Source organism: Pleurodeles waltl, chromosome 10, assembly GCF_031143425.1.
Source record: "Pleurodeles waltl isolate 20211129_DDA chromosome 10, aPleWal1.hap1.20221129, whole genome shotgun sequence".
Lineage (NCBI taxonomy): Eukaryota > Metazoa > Chordata > Amphibia > Caudata > Salamandridae > Pleurodeles > Pleurodeles waltl.
In genome coordinates this window covers 409,656,605-409,673,782 of record NC_090449.1, presented here as the reverse complement: position 1 = coordinate 409,673,782, position 17,178 = coordinate 409,656,605, and the positions used below count along the sequence as shown (strand labels likewise).

The window sequence follows — 17,178 nt, the reverse complement described above, 5'->3', positions numbered from 1 at the left end:
GCAGATTCACATGTTGTGCATAGCCCGCCATCTGGTGTTGGGTCGGAGTGTTACAAGTTGTCTTTCTTCGAAGAAGTCTTTCGAGTCACGAGACAGAGGGAACTCCTCCTCTTTTGCTTCCATTGCGCATGGGCGTCGACTCCATCATCGATTGTTTTCCCCGCAGAGGGTGAGGTAGGAGTTGTGTGTGTTAGTAATAGTGCCCATGCAATGGAGTGAATAAGTATGTACCAATTAAGGTTTAAGTAATATATTTACAAATGTACAAAGTTGAAGATGACTTCCAAACGGCTACAGGCTCCCGGGGAGGCGGGTGGGCACATGTGAATCTGCAGCGACTAATGCCACGAACAGATGTACACTGGGTAAGTGACATTTACAGTTCGATGGCATGTTTAGCTGCAGATACACATGTTGTGCATAGACTAGTAAGCAGTTATCTCCCCAAAAGCGGTGGCTCAGCCTGTAGGAGTGGAAGTAGTCTGAAATAAAGTTCTTAGTACGGCTTGACCTACTGTGGCTTGTTGTGAGGATAGCACGTCTACACAGTAGTGCTTAGTAAATGTGTGAGGCGTAGACCATGTGGCTGCCTTACATATCTCGTGCATTGGAATATTCCCTAGGAAGGCCATGCTAGCGCCTTTCTTTCGGGTTGAGTGTGCCCTTGGTGTAATGGGCAGCTCCCTTTTTGCTTTAAGGTAGCAGATTTGGATGCACTTAACTATCCATCTGGCTATACCCTGTTTTGATATTGGGTTTCCTGTATGAGGTTTTTGGAATGCAATAAACAGTTGTTTTGTTTTTCTGATTTCTTTTGTTCTGTCAATGTAGTACATTAGTGCTCTTCTGATGTCTAATGTATGTAGTGCCCTTTCAGCTACCGAGTCTGGCTGTGAGAAGAACACTGGTAGTTCTACCGTTTGATTTAAGTGGAACGGTGAAATAACCTTTGGTAGAAATTTAGGATTGGTTCTTAGGACTACCTTATTTTTGTGTATTTGGATAAAAGGTTCTTGTATTGTAAACGCCTGAATTTCACTTACTCTTCTTAGAGATGTGATGGCGATGAGAAATGCAACTTTCCAGGTTAGGAATTGTATTTCGCAAGAATGCATGGGTTCAAAAGGTGGACCCATGAGTCTTGTTAAGACGATGTTGAGGTTCCATGAAGGAACGGGTGGTGTCCTTGGTGGTATAATTCTTTTGAGGCCTTCCATAAACGCTTTAATGACAGGTATCCTAAATAGTGAAGTTGAATTGGTAATCTGCAGGTATGCAGATATTGCTGCGAGGTGTATTTTAATGGAAGAGAAGGCCAGGTTCGATTTTTGTAAGTGTAGTAAGTAACCCACTACATCCTTTGGAGATGCGTGTAATGGTTGAATTTGATTATTATGGCAGTAGCAAACAAACCTTTTCCATTTGCTTGCATAGCAGTGTCTAGTGGATGGTCTTCTAGCTTGCTTTATGACTTCCATACATTCTTGGGTGAGGTTTAAGTGTCCGAATTCTAGGATTTCAGGAGCCAGATTGCTAGATTCAGCAATGCTGGGTTTGGATGCCTGATCTGTTGTTTGTGTTGTGTTAACAGATCTGGCCTGTTGGGTAACTTGACGTGGGGTACTACTGATAGGTCTAGTAGTGTTGTGTACCAAGGTTGCCTTGCCCATGTTGGTGCTATCAGTATGAGTTTGAGTTTGTTTTGACTTAATTTGTTTACCAGATATGGAAGGAGAGGAAGAGGGGGGGGAAAAGCGTACGCAAATATCCCTGACCAGTTCATCCATAGGGCATTGCCTTGAGACTGCCTGTGTGGGTATCTGGATGCGAAGTTTTGGCATTTTGCGTTCTCCTTTGTTGCAAATAAGTCTATTTGAGGTGTTCCCCAAATTTTGAAGTAAGTGTTTAGAATTTGGGGGTGAATTTCCCATTCGTGGACCTGTTGGTGATCTCAAGAGAGACTGTCTGCAAGTTGATTCTGGATCCCTGGAATAAACTGTGCTATTAGGCGAATGTGGTTGTGAATTGCCCATTGCCATATTTTTTGTGCCAGGAGGCACAGCTGTGTCGAGTGTGTCCCCCCCTGTTTGTTTAGATAATACATTGTTGTCATGTTGTCTGTTTTGACAAGAATGTACTTGTGGGTTATGATGGGTTGGAATGCTTTTAACGCTAGGAAAACTGCTAGCAGTTCGAGGTGATTTATATGCAGCTTTGTTTGATGTACGTCCCATTGTCCTTGGATGCTGTGTTGATTGAGGTGTGCTCCCCACCCTGTCATGGAAGCATCTGTTGTTATTACGTATTGTGGCACTGGGTCTTGGAAAGGCCGCCCCTTGTTTAAATTTATACTGTTCCACCATAGAAGCAAGATGTATGTTTGGCGGTCTATCAACACCAGATCTAGAAGGTGACCCTGTGCTTGTGACCATTGTGATGCTAGGCACTGTTGTAAGGGCCTCATGTGCAGTCTTGCGTTCGGGACAATGGCTATGCATGAGGACATCATGCCTAGGAGTTGTAATACCATCTTTGCCTGTATTTTTTGTGTTGGATACATGGTTTGTATAACTTTTAGGAAATTTTGAACCCTCTGTGGACTTGGAGTGGCTATTCCCCTTGTTGTGTCTATTGTTGCTCCTAGGTATTGCTGTACTTTGCACGGCAGAATGTGTGATTTTGCATAGTTGACGGAGAAACCGAGTTTGTAGAGGGTTTGTATGACCAGATCTGTGTGGTGTGAACACTTTGTCAGTGAGTTAGTCTTGATTAGCCAATCGTCTAGATACGGGAATACGTGTATTTGCTGCCTTCTGATGTGTGCAGCTACTACTGCTAGGCATTTTGTAAAGACTCTTGGTGCGGTTGTTATACCGAACGGCAATACTTTGAATTGGTAATGTATTCCTTTGAATACGAACCTTAGGTATTTCCTGTGCGAGGGATGTATCGGTATGTGGAAATACGCGTCTTTGAGATCTAAGGTTGTCATGTAGTCTTGTTGCTTTAGCAATGGTAACACTTCTTGTAGCGTGACCATGTGAAAGTGTTCTGATTTGATGTAGGTGTTTAGTGTTCTGAGATCTAGGATTGGTCTCAGTGTTTTGTCCTTTTTTGGTATTAGAAAGGACAGTGAGTAAACTCCTGTGTTTATTTGTGCACCTGGTACCAGTTCTATTGCGTTCTTTTGCAGTAATGCTTGAACTTCTATTTCCAGAAGGTCTGAATGCTGTCTTGATATATTCTGTGTTTTTGGTGGTATATTTGGAGGGATTTGGAGAAATTCTATGCAATAACCATGTTGGATAATTGCTAAGACCCAAGTGTCTGTTATTTCCTCCCAAGATTGGTAATACGGACTTATTCTTCCCCCCACTGGTGTTGTGTGGAGGGGATGAGTGACCTGTGAGTCACTGTTTGGTTGCAGGTGTTTTTGGGCTTTGACATTTTCCCCTGTTTCTAGGGAATTGTCCTCCTCTGTACTGGCCCCGAAAGCCTCCCCTTTGGTACTGTCCCTGGTAGGTAGACGGTGTTGAATGTGAGGTACTGGCTTGTGTGGCCTGACCCCGAAACCCCCCTCTGAAGGTTGTTTTGCGGAAGGTGCCTCTGCCCTGCGGGGAATAGAGTGCGCCCATGGCCTTGGCAGTGTCCGTGTCCTTTTTTAGCTTCTCAATTGCCGTGTCCACTTCAGGTCCGAACAATTGTTGCTCATTGAATGGCATATTGAGCACCGCTTGCTGTATCTCCGGTTTAAAGCCAGATGTTCGTAACCACGCGTGCCTTCTTACGGTTACTGCTGTGTTAATTGTTCTTGCAGCTGTGTCCGCTGCATCCATAGAGGAGCGTATTTGGTTATTGGAGATGTTTTGTCCCTCCTCAACCACCTGTTTCGCCCTTTTTTGTAAATCTTTGGGTAGATGCTCGATGAGGTGCTGCATCTCGTCCCAATGGGCTCTGTCATATCGCGCTAGGAGCGCTTGAGAGTTAGCGATGCGCCACTGGTTTGCAGCTTGTACTGCGACCCTTTTTCCGGCTGCGTCGAACTTGCGGCTTTCTTTATCCGGAGGTGGTGCATCGCCTGATGTGTGGGAGTTGGCTCTCTTGCGAGCTGCCCCTACTACAACTGAATCTGGTGGCAGTTGTGAGGTGATGAAAGCAGGGTCTGTGGGCGGTGCTTTATATTTTTTTTCCACCCTTGGTGTTATTGCTCTACTCTTGACAGGCTCTGTGAAGATTTGCTTTGCGTGCCTTAGCATTCCTGGGAGCATAGGCAGGCTCTGGTAGGTGCTATGGGTGGAGGAGAGGGTGTTGAAAAGGAAGTCCTCCTCGACAGGTTCCGAGTGTAGCGACACGTTATGGAACTCTGCTGCCCTAGCTACCACCTGTGAATACGCTGTGCTGTCCTCTGGTGGTGAGGGCTTGGTAGGATACGCCTCCGGACTGTTGTCTGACACTGGGGCGTCGTATAGGTCCCAAGGACCTGGTCATCTTGGCTCATGGTGGTGTGAGCCGGTGAGTGTGACGGAGTCTGTGCCGGAGATATGTGAGTTACAGGTGGAGGAGAGGGTGGCGGAGTTACCTTCTTCACCACTTTTGTTTGTGGTGCATGTTCCTCTGTTTGGAACTCAAGTCTCCTTTTTCTCCTAATAGGGGGAAGGGTGCTGATCTTCCCTGTTCCATTCTGTATGAAGATCCGCTTTTGAGTGTGGTCTACTTCAGTGGTTTGTAACTCTTCCTCGAATCTATGTTTGCGCATTTGAGAGGACAGTGATTGCTCCTCTGAATATGAGCTGGTAGTTGGCTTGGTTGCCGGTCGTTTCGGTACCGAAACTATCTCCTTACTCGTTTTCGGCTCCGAGGTGACTTTTCTCTTTTTTGGAGTCGAAATTTCTCGGCATCGATCCTCCTCGGTGCCGCTGTCTCTGCGTCGAGCAGCTTCGGCTCCGCTGTCTCGGCGTCGATCTTTTTCGGCAGCACTTTCTCGGTCCCGAGATTGCTGCGTGCCTGTGTCTCGACCCGAGTCGGACGATCTCGGCACTAGTTCGGCCTTTTTCGGTGCCGATGGGCGGTCACCGACTTTATGGGTTGAGCCATGGCCTGTTGGCAGTGGCGTCCCCTGGGCCTTGTCTGTTTTCTTGTGTGCTGGCTTCGATGTCTTACTCACTGTTTCTTGGACGTCGAATTCCTCCGAGTCCGATTCATGGATAGAGAAGGCTTCCTCTTCTTCTCCTTGTTCCTCGAACTCTCGGTGTCCTGTCGGCATGGACGCCATCTGTAATCTTCTGGCTCGCTGGTCACGGAGCGTTTTTCGGGATCGAAACGCACGACAGGCCTCACAAGTTTCTTCCTTGTGCTCGGGCGACAGGCACAGGTTACAGACCAAATGTTGGTCTGTATATGGGTATTTGTTGTGGCATTTCGGACAGAATCGGAACGGGGTCCATTCCATCAGCCTCAATGTTACACGCGGTCGGGCCGACCAGGCCCCGACGGGGGATCGAAATTACCCCGAAGGGCTACCGGAGCTCTTCACGATTCGGTGTCGATTCTATCTAACCCGATCCCGAACGCAACAATACCGACGTAATTTTCCGAAGTTTTAACTATCTTTCCGTTCCGAAACCCGGAGCGAAAAGGAACACGTCCGAACCCGATGGCGGAAAGAAAACAATCGAAGATGGAGTCGACGCCCATGCGCAATGGAAGCAAAAGACGAGGAGTCCCTCGGTCTCGTGACTCGAAAGACTTCTTCCAAGAAAAACAACTTGTAACACTCCGACCCAACACCAGATGGCGGGCTATGCACAACATGTGTATCTGCAGCTACACATGCCATCGAACATATATTTTCTTAATTTATTTTAGAACAACAAGATTCAAGATTTGAAGTAAATACATAAAATGCAAGGTACTCCGCACAGGTAAGTAAGGAACTTTGAATTGGAGCAGTAACATACACAGCATAGGTTAAAATGGCAATAAGCTATTTTAAAAGTGGACACAGTGTAAAATCAACAGTTCCTGGGGGAGGTAAGTACTGGTTAGTTTTTAAGGTAAGAAACTTACAAGTTCAGTTTCCTGGGCATAGGCAGCCCACCGTTGGGGGTTCAAGGCAACCCCAAAGTCACCGCACCAGCTACACAGGGCCGGTCAGGTGCAGAGGTCAAAGGAGGGCACAAAATACATAGGCGCCCTATGGAGAACAGGGGTGCTCCGGTTCCAGTGTGCCAACAGGTGTACCTGTGTCTTAGGAGGGCAGACCGGGGGTGGGGGGGGGGTTTGCAGAGCACTTGGAGGGGGGGGGGGGGGGGGGGGGGAGGAGGAAGGGGGAACAAGTAGGCACACAAAACACCCTCAGTGGCACAGGGTGGCCGAGTGCAGTGCAGTCCAGGACTGTTCGCAGTTCGTGTGACTTCAATCCTGCACGGCATTGACCCTAAAGCACTGTACAATGTAGATATATATTTTACGGATAATGAATTACTGCAACATTTAAGATGGTTAGCCTGCATTGTTGTGGGATTTGCTGAATTTGGCTACAAATTTGATTTCAAAGAAACAAAAATAGCCTTCCTTAGCATCCTGTTTCTGGGATATGAGCTATCGAGTGAAGGAAAGAGCCTAGCGCCAAAATTCTTGGGAAAATGCGCATATTTACAACCTCCAAATACCATTAAAAAACTCCAATCTCTATTCGGTTTCCTAAATGTTGGCAGAACTTATATTCCAGACTATGCAACACGCATAAAACCTTTATATGACTTAATACATCCTGACTTTTCAACTAAATTTTAGACAGTCGAATAGACATGCATTCTCAGAGACCTGCAGACATGCTTGCAGCACAACATTTACACACAAGGGACAACAAAACACATTTGATCATCAGAGTAATTGCTGGGGCCATTGGTTTCACCTATGTAACTTTCAATGAGGGTGAGACAGTCCTGATTGCATACAAATCACATTTGTACTCAGCAGCAGAACAATGCTTTGCTCTCACTGAGAAAATTCTCACTACTGTACAGTGGCTGTCATTAAAGAAAGACCTCTAGCACAGGTTAAACGCATTATTGTCGTTTCTCCAATTCCTGCCCTTGAGGCTGTCACCTAAGCCAGCATTCCAAACGCTAAAGCATTACATCCACTCTGGCTACAATGGGCCACGTCTTTGACAGCCATTGATGTAGACTACATTTTTTACTCAAAATTACAAACTCAAGAATTTTTGCAATATGAACTAGAATACCCAGTACCTGCAAACACACTGCCTATTGATCAGTAACAAAGGGTCATGTACACTGATGGCTCGGCGCAACCTACAATTGGCATAAAGCATTAATATTCCGCTGCTTGCGCAGTCGTAAGTGGCTACATGGAGGATAATACATTTGTCCCCAACATATATACATGCAAACCCTAGGGGATTGCACAGCACAATTAGCAGAGCTAAAGGCTCTGGTGATGGCACTGGAACATACGGATCCTGCACAGCTAACACTGATCGTTTGTGATTCGTACTATTGTGTCCAGTCCTTCAATGAATAACTGCATTACTGGCGTTAGAATGGGTTCAGAGATTCTAAAGACAACATCATTAAACACAGACTTCTTTGGGGTAAAGTAGCGGATCTGAAGGAAATGCCACCAAATGTCTATGTTGCACATACACTTGGACACCAGCGCGTTGGAATACACGTTGCTGGGAATAAATACACTGGCTGATGAAGCCGCAAAGTCAGCAGTAGCTACAGCCACTGTTGCTGCAGTAACCCGCTCAGGTGCGAAACCGGAAAAAGACATGTGGGCTGCCATGAAAGCTACAGCTGATGGTACGCCCTATCCAAAGGCATTTCCTGCTAAATATTCCTACCGAATGGGAGGCTGCCTAAATGCTGAGGTTAAGATACCAGGTGTGGGGGCTCCAGATATTCCCAACAAAGACATAAGACCAGAGTTGATTAAAGCAGCGCATGAGGGGGGTAGTATCTGCCCCTGCTGGTGTGGCGGCTACAATATAATTGATACAAGCCCGTTATTGGTGGCCAGGCCTATACAAGGAGGCCAAACAGTATGTCCTTTGTTGTAACATCTGCCAACAAATTAAAGTTTCCACTGCTAAGCGCCCAACGCAGACACCCCTCTTAATTTCCATCAAACCTTTACAATGCATGTACTTGGACCACTCTGGTCCATTAACACTAGACAGTGCATACAAATACATCTTAGTCACTGTTGACTCCTGCTCCTGATTTCTATGGGTGTGGCAACAACGCTCGGCTGACGCTCGGACTGTTATTACAGATTTGAGAGTCTTTATAGGTACATATGCAGTTGCGGCTTTCCACTTGGACCAGGGCCCTGCTTTCACCTCAGGGGCATTCAGGGACACCATGGCTTCGCTGGGAATCCAACTCCAGTACTAGTCTCCATTTCATCCCGAGGGAAATAGTGTTGTGAAGCGATTAAACCGTAATTTAAAGCAATCCTTAACAGCCAGAGTCTTAGGTACGAGTCGTAGTTGGCTTAACCACATGTATGGAGTCCAGAGAGCACTTAATCTGCCTAGAAGGTCCCTGGGGGGGGGGGGGGGGGGGGGGGGGGGGGTCGTACTTCATACGAGTGCCTGTTCGGAACTCAAATGTATGTTCCAGATCTTGATGGTCCTGGCATGGAGGCGGCAGAGAACACCCTTTGACAAACAACGTGTCACTGTCTTACAGGAATTACAACAATTCCGTGAAGACAACACTTCTGCAAGTGCTGTCTCCACAGGAATTAAGGATGTACCTGTAACGCCTACAGGCTGGATTCCTAAAGTTGGGGATCTAGTACGTGAAAAGGTTGCTGTGAAAAAGGAGTTTGGTCCTTCTTATCATGCACCAGTCCCAGTTTTGGGAATACACCGTACTAGAACTGTCATTCTAACACCGTTGGCAGGTGCCAAAGAAAACCACTTTGTATCTATCAACAATGTCAAGTTACACCATGTGGCCGATCCTGCACAGCCGACCAAAAGGAACAGCCAGTAGTTCCCGAGCCCCTCTCACTACTGGTCAAGACGTTCCTTTACAAGTTGTAGGCAGCAACACAGACACCTCTCCGAGCTTGGGGAGGGTGGAAAATGTTCTTGCATTGGTTCAACTGACATCAAATAATACAGAAATAAACGGATTGATTTGACACAACTTCAACACAGACGGATGGCGTCATTTATTCTGAACCACTGCGGGAAACACCCACTTCACCTACAAACACGACTCCAGTTTTTGCACAAACTGCTTCTGGATACTTCGCCGACATCAACGACAACGTTTCGGACTCATTCGCCTCTTCGACACCTGAACTGTCAAAAAAACGTAAGCTGATAAATTGGCTTAAAACAAATTACTTTGTTCTTCCATGGAACTATCTGTGGCTTTCCTTGACAGTATAGGCTTTCTGCTTTGGGTTGGCTATAAAATTAATTTTGTTAATACATGGTCATTTTCTTCCTGAAAAATCAACTGTTGAACTGGTGGATGAGATCCTAAAACCACAGTTTTCTTTACACAAGGTTTGCAGAGACTTGTCCTTTGTCAATATTTCCGCTATACCAATTCCTAGACATTGGCAAATACGAGGGAAGGAAGCTTTATTTAGAGCATACCTGATAGCTGTTCAAATGATATTTTTAAATGAAACTGTACAACAAACAAGTTGTTTAGGCTTAGAAAAGATTAAGGAATTGAACACACCCAGTATTCCTGCCCCTGCAAAATTTCATAAATGGCAAAAATATATAAATGCAACTGAAGATCAGCTCGATGAATGGGTCCAGAATGCTTTACTGTCACGTCCTGGTGGGTGGTTATTATGACAAATAGATACCAATGGGGGTCATAAACGTTTTATAAACTCCACGGGGGTTTTAGAACTAGTAGGCCGGACCTTCGATATATATCATCCGAACATGCGGGTACAGAAACAACATACAATGTGAGGAAACTATGCCAGCAATGGTTAAAGAGTTCCTCACTAGATGCAGTTAGAGAACACCTCAGTCTCCTGTCTAATAACACAGACTTACAGGACTTTCTATTAGGCCCCAGAAGACAACACAGAAAGCGCTTCACATATGAAGTATATAATGAGATTTGGAAGCTTTCCCAACAAGAAGCTGCTGCCCGGTTAAGGCAAATAGACCAAGAAAACTTACAGAAGGCATTAGCTGTTGTAGATAATGGGATCAATACCATGTCTGACCAGATATACACCTTAAATAACATCGTCTCTTCTGGTATAGACATCATACAAACAGATATGTCTTCATTACAGCATGGACAGAGTCAACAAAGATCCATTATGCAGTTGGGTTGGACACTTCAAACACTGAAGGCAGGCCGCATTCCCTGGCAACACGTTAGCGCGAGAAACATATTTTCTACCTTTAATCTAGCGCAACAACAACAACAACTAATGGCTAAAAAAGAAGCGACTTATGCCATGCTAAACACTGAAAAGTTAGAAAAGTTGCCTCTTACAGAGTCTGAAATACCACCTGCTGAGTCGTTAATACACGGGGTCATTAATCTGCCTATTTCCACACTACAATTCACGTCAGATTTAAAACACATTTTGGTAGGCAGATATGAAAGGCTGGGAGATAGTGACATCCATAAGGCATGGGAGCTGCCCTTCTCGTACAAATGTCTCAGTGGCATGAAAGAAGTCTTTCTTAGCAGTAGTGAATGCAAGACTTCTGTCAGCCTTTCGATGGTTTGTAAACAGTTGTCCTTCCATGGGGCATGTAATGCGCCTGCAGCAAATTTCCCTTGCTATCTGAAAGGAGTTCCAGTCCCCTTGATTAGACCTACGTTCTAGGTGCTTTCAAACAGTAGCTAAGTTCTCCTCAATGGTGAAGACTGTTGTGGGATGCAAGACGGAATAGTTTGTTGTTTCGGTCTCTAAGATTGATAAATGCTGCGAGAATGTACTTTTTCCTCACACTAGAATAAAAGAGGTAACTGACATTTGGCCCCATATTGCTACTTCTACTGTGAATTTTGACAAGTTGAGCATAGTCAAGACCTTATTGTTTCAAAAACATGTGGCTCTCACATCTGCATGCGAGACCTACGCACTTCAGGTGGGAAGGTCGTCAGCAGAGATCCAGTCCCTTTTAAGTACCAACTTTCTGAGACACTTTGGTTGTTTCTGGTTTCAGTCAGATCTTCTCCTCCATATTCGGTTTAATACCATCAGCCATCCACTCAATATTCTCCGGTATTTTCGGGGGATTTCCAATAACTTTGGCTATAATAGTTGGCATTTTGCTGTTCCTGATTCTCATGTGCAATGGCTGTTCCGCCGCAACAAGGAGGAATGAAAGCACGCCCACCAGGGCAGCTGTGTCGTGAACGCATGATGCAGTACTTTGGAGCAACACTCCTGCAGGAATTGGAGTGTGACTGGTCTCTGTCATTCAGACCAGTTTTGAATTGTGTGCAGCCCGTGTTTCACTGCCTTTGGTGCTCTTTCGAACATGCAGTGGAAAAGTTTGTCTTTCTACGCAGCTCTTGCTTTCATAGGACGCTTATATGTTGGTGTTCTCGCGGAGGGTTCATTACCGGAGGGTGCGTTTGCTACGGGAAGCTGCTTAGGAGTTGCCCTTCCTGGAGGATGCAGCTCTTAACTCATTATCGGGCACACCACGGAACGCTGCTGACTTGGCTGAGGCTCAGGCTATGGAACACGACTGCTTCTTCTTGGCGATGCCTTCCCAACTTTAACACCTGCCGAAGTGGAAGATTTCCTGTCCTACATTGCCCCGGATTCAATTGGCAATTTTAAAAATGACTCTTGAAATTCAGGCCCTTTTAAGCCACATGTTAACATTTTAAATTGTCCTTTTATATATGTTCATGTGTCCTTTTAACTTGTCACTATTGCCATTTTAATATATATCTTAGGTTGAGGTTTAGTAGCTTTTATGTATGCTTAGGCTTTGAACCACCTTCAACTGACAAGGGGAGGGAGTTGTGTAGCCATTTTAGGTATAGCTCTATGCACGTTATTTTTAGCATACTAGGCCTGCTGCAACCTAGATATATTTTATTCAGCTTTGTTTGATTATTCTTACAATAGCCACTTTCAAGGCTGCAGTAAGATAGGTTGCTGATGAACGGGTACAAGTTTTGTCTGACATTCACAGGAAAACGCACAACCTTATGTAGGGACATTTTCTCAGAACATCATCTATTTTATTATAAACACACTTCCTTGTCCCTTACACATTAGATGGAGATTCCAGCCAGAGCACCACAACGATATGCTGATTGCCAAACGCTTCGCTACATCTGCTTATGCAGACTTCAGGAATTTGCTCAGATATGGGGGATGATGTCTTCTCAGGGGACTTGGAGGGCAGAATTAGAGCTTAACACGCTGTGCTCTATTATAGCCTAGGTAGGAATTAATTTATTGACTCTAGTGACAATATGGTAGCGTTATTTCTATGCTTTACTCTCCTTGTCACAGTTTTAATCTTGTCATGCTGTATCGTCCTGGTTATTGCAGCACATGCTTTGCTATCTAAGGTGCAGTCGCCTCATTAAAATCTTATTGAAACATATACTGCCTCTGTTTGTCATTGTGTATGTGAGACTAATGTAACTGAGAGAAACGGATGAGACCTGAGTGACCACGGTTTCCCCGAGAAATCAATTAAGTCAAGCGCTCGGCTGTCCAATCATCCCTGCCCTTGGGGAGAGATGAGGCAGTGCTAGTTAGCTGGAGCAAAACCCAGATTGGGGCGATAGGGGTCACCTGTAGTGGGTCCGACTTAAGTCTCCAACACTGCAGGCGATTCTGCTGCTCAAAATCCAGTAGTCTCATTAGAATAATTAGAGCCTACATGACACCACCACTAGGTTGCTTCCTACCCCCCTGACATTTTCCTTATAGTCTTGTGCACTTTCCAGCTCTACTAACTGACGCACAGCACACATTTCAATATGTTAATAGATAACAGCTGCTTATACTGCAACTTGTAATGTAGCCCACTCCCAACTCCAATAGTCTCTGTGGTACCTCGACTCACCTAAACGGCACCTCTTGTTTTTTGCTGCCTTAAGTTGCCTTTTATTGAGTACTTCCCTGAACCGGGGAGTTCAAACAGTGGGGGCCAGACAAACCTAGGGCTGATTATTAAGTCCTATTGTTGCCTACGTGCTCAGCCCAAAGTGTGAGATAGCCACGCTGCCTGGTGACTATTTGCATTTGATACCCTGCCCTAAAAAAAGAAAAAAAAAAAAAAAAAAAACACACAACAAAAAAAAACAGATGCAGCTTTTTGAAGTTCTCCCTGGCCCCTCTGACCCCCTCCTCAGCCTCTCCCCTACCCCCTTCCAAAGGAACTGGAGGTCGTCCTGTGTACAGCATTGGAATTACCTGGCAACATATCCACTGCATCATCCCCCACCCAGGTCAATCTAAAAGACTATCCGCATGGAGGGGAAATCAATACATTCAGTAGAATAAATATCAGTTGGGACTTCCAAGACAACCTCACCAATAGAAGTCATACTGAATCATGATACTACTGGAACTTCGATAGTTGAAGTTATCGTATATAGAAGCTCACCAAAAGACCAAGGAGCATTTGGGGGCAAATTAATAGCAATTTCATGCAGCTTACCTCTTGCATCTCCCAAGTGGAGCAATGGGTATCCGACTTGGACTCAAAGAGCAAATACTAAATTAATGCCTCAAAAATGCAGAAAGAATTGTAAGAACTTCAATTAAAATTAGATGATGTGGAAAACAGGCCCAGCTGGATTAATTTAAGGTTTGTAGGAGTGTTGGAGGATCAGGAATCAGGATCAACAGTAACCAAAGTGGTTACAGAACTTGTACAAAAGCATGTGCTCCCGAACACGTCCAGTCAAGAAGTGGATTTTATTATATATCGCATACATCAAGTACCACCAGTAAGGTCCATGAATTCAAATTATCCTCGCACCACTCTGGTCAATGTTGGGGGGACTACAAAGTAAAAGAACGAATGCTCACAGATGATTGAGGAGAACAAAGTTTTTAACACTCCTGAATTCTCTTTTCATATGATGAAATGCAGGTCCTCAGTTTAGTACAGGAGGAATTTAGCCCCCGCTCAAACAAACGTTGTGTGTTTTTCTTAACCTGTCTTTGTTGCAGCTGTCTTCCGAACGTCGGTAAAGAAAGTGCAGCACTAGGGCACGCATTACAGGTGGGAGCGGGGGGGGGGGGGGTGGGGGGGACTAGTGACAGGTGTGGGACCCAGAGTAACAGTGGGGAAGGATGCTGGGAGGGTCACATTGGTGGAAGGATGTGAGAAAACAGGTGAGAAAGGTGGAGAGAGAGAGAAAGGCTCTTATTGATAATAGTGGGAGGTCCCGGAGACTAGGGGAACTAAGGAAATGCAGGGACTCTAAGCAACAAAATAAAAGGGGCAAGCAGCTAGCAAATTAGGTATCCAGAGTCTAGACCATATATCATTATGGCTAGTGGAGTCATCAGATTAGCATCCTGTAACACAAACGGAATCAAGAATCATGTGAAATTTACAGCTATTCTAGAATGGCCAGGGGCAGATTACACCTTAGTTACATAACCGGGTATCCTTAGCTGTTTGGTATGCATTCTAAGCTTCGGCTAGTGCTGCAATTTGGGGGTGTGGCAATACTAATTATGCAGGGATTGAAGGGTGAAGTGTGCTAAGTTAAGAGGGACCACCCAAACTAGATTGATAATCATCAGTATCAAAAGGGAAAATAAGTTACTAAGCCTGATTAGCTTTTATGGCCCAATAGACAACGATAAAGCTGCCCTACAGGAATTAAACAAGAACTTAATCTCCCTTCCAGGCCTCTTGGTAATAGGGGGAGACTAACATTATGCAGGATGTAATTCTCGACTCATCACATAAAAATAAGTCTCAAAACAAACATGCTTTCAGGCTTTTTTTTTTTTTTTTTTTTTTAAGTGCTGGAGGGTCGACCATCAACAAAGCCAAGAGTTTACCTGTTTCTCGAAGAGATTCAACTCAGCCTTAAGGATAGACAATTTTTTTTTAATTTCACAATTCTGTATTAGGGGTCAGGCTAAGATTTTAACTAACCCATTTTCCAACCATTCAGTCCTATTGATCAAGCTAAAGATCTCTTGTCATTGGATAAATCCCTGTTGGTTGATACTGGCTGGGTAGCAACTCTCCCCACGGCAATTAATGATTTCCTGACAACAAATATAGGCAGATGGGCATCATTTGTAGAGTGGGAGACATGCAAAGCCTTTATCAAGGTGAAACTATTTTGTATAAGGCACAGATATCTAAGATAAAGAGAAAAAAATATTGCAACCTTACAGGGTGAGCTAGAGCACGCTAGTCTGGCCCACCAACTAGTTCATACTTCAACTTCCGAAGTACGTTTGGTAGAGGCTAAGTATAATCTGAAGGAGCATTTTATAGCACAGGAAATAGTCAACTAAAACATGTGCTTCTGGCAATATTATGAGGAGAATGAACACACGAGGAGGGCAGTAGCCTGGGCGGTTAAGCAAGAGCAGAACCATGCAGTGATTAATACTATATTTGATGAAACTAAGGATGTCTGGTGCACCAGCAAGTGGAAGTCGAATGTGTTTCTCTATCACACTAGTCGAAGATGTACTCTTCCTCAGTTATTGCTACACCGGAGCAAGTTAATGTGTATTTAGGAGCCATTAGATTGCCCACTCTAGATAATGAATCTAGGACAAGTGCTTAGCGCTCAATCGAGCTGGCTGAGATAAAAGAAGATATATATATATATTTTTTTTTTTAATTAAAAACCACAAAACAAAAAAACAAAAAAACTCTCCCAATGGAAAAGCCAGTGGAAGCGATTGGCTACCAGCAGAGCTTTATAAACTTCTGGTAGATCAGATTTCTTCCATTTTAGTTATATTATTTTATGAAACACTAAATGGGGCGAGGTGCTGACTATCTTTAGTACAGCGGTAATTATATCCTTTTTTAAAAGAAAGGCAAGCCACCGGATAAACCAGGTCCCTAACAGCTCATAAGTCTCCTCATCAACGACTAAAATATTTTCAAGAACAATAGCAGCCAGGATTACTCCACTAAGCTTGTCCACTCTGATCAATGTGGATTCCTCCTGGGGCAAACAATGTCAGCAAATACTAATTTTCTAATGCAGTCAATAGACTACTTTACTAAGAATAAGACTAGGGCTGCCAAAGGGACCCGGAAAAAGCGTTTGATTTAGTCAAATGGGAAGTATTATTTACCACCTTGATTAGATTTAATATTCCTCACAAATTGGTGGGTCTGCTTTGAAATCTATATTGAAAAGCAGAAGCAACTATTATGGTGAATGCACGAGTAGGAGTGAAAGTTTCAATTTCTCGGGGGACGCGCCAGGGGTGCCCTATGTCTCCGGTGTTATTCGCATTGTTTATAGAGCCCTTACAGTGGCACTGCGTCAAGATGGCCAGATCAAAAAGCGATTGCAAGGTGAGCCCAAGTTAAAGTTATTTGCTGATGATATGATTTTGTATTTGGCAGCAGAGGCATCTAATATAAGTGGTGCATTGGATAAGTTTAAGGCATTAACAGAATTGAAGGGATATCGGGTAAACCACACAAATTCAGAGGTACTTCTGTTCAACAGCTCAGCATCGATATAGCCAGAGGATATGCCACAGCACCAAGCCCAGCGCTTTATTAGATATCGGGGTATTTACATTTCTCACAATTACAAGGCACTTTGGGGGTCATTCCTACCCTGGCGGTCCGAGCCTGCCAGGGTAGGGGACGGAGGAAGCACCGCCAACAGGCTGGCGGTGCTTCTGGGGCTATTCTGACCATGGCGGTAAAGCCGCGGTCAGAAAAGGGAAGCCGGCGGTTTCCCGCTGCCCCTGTGAATCCTCCACGGCGGCGCTTCCGACCCCCTTCCCGCCAGCCTGGTTCTGGCGGTTTTCACCGCCAGAACCAGGCTGGCGGGAACGGGTGTCGTGGGGCCCCTGGGGGCCCCTGCAGTGCCACTGGCATGGGCACTGCAGGGGCCCCCTAACAGGGCCCCACATTGATTTTCAGTGTCTGCTTGGCAGACACTGAAAATCACCACTGCACCCGTTGCACACCAGCAACTCCGC

General features: G+C 44.9%; 1 protein-coding gene across 4 annotated transcripts in view; it reads right to left on the bottom strand.

Annotated features, from left to right (window-relative positions):
• AXIN1 (axin 1) overlaps positions 1–17,178 on the bottom strand; it is a 345,962-nt gene that overhangs the window by 214,464 nt on the left and 114,320 nt on the right. The window lies entirely within an intron of this gene.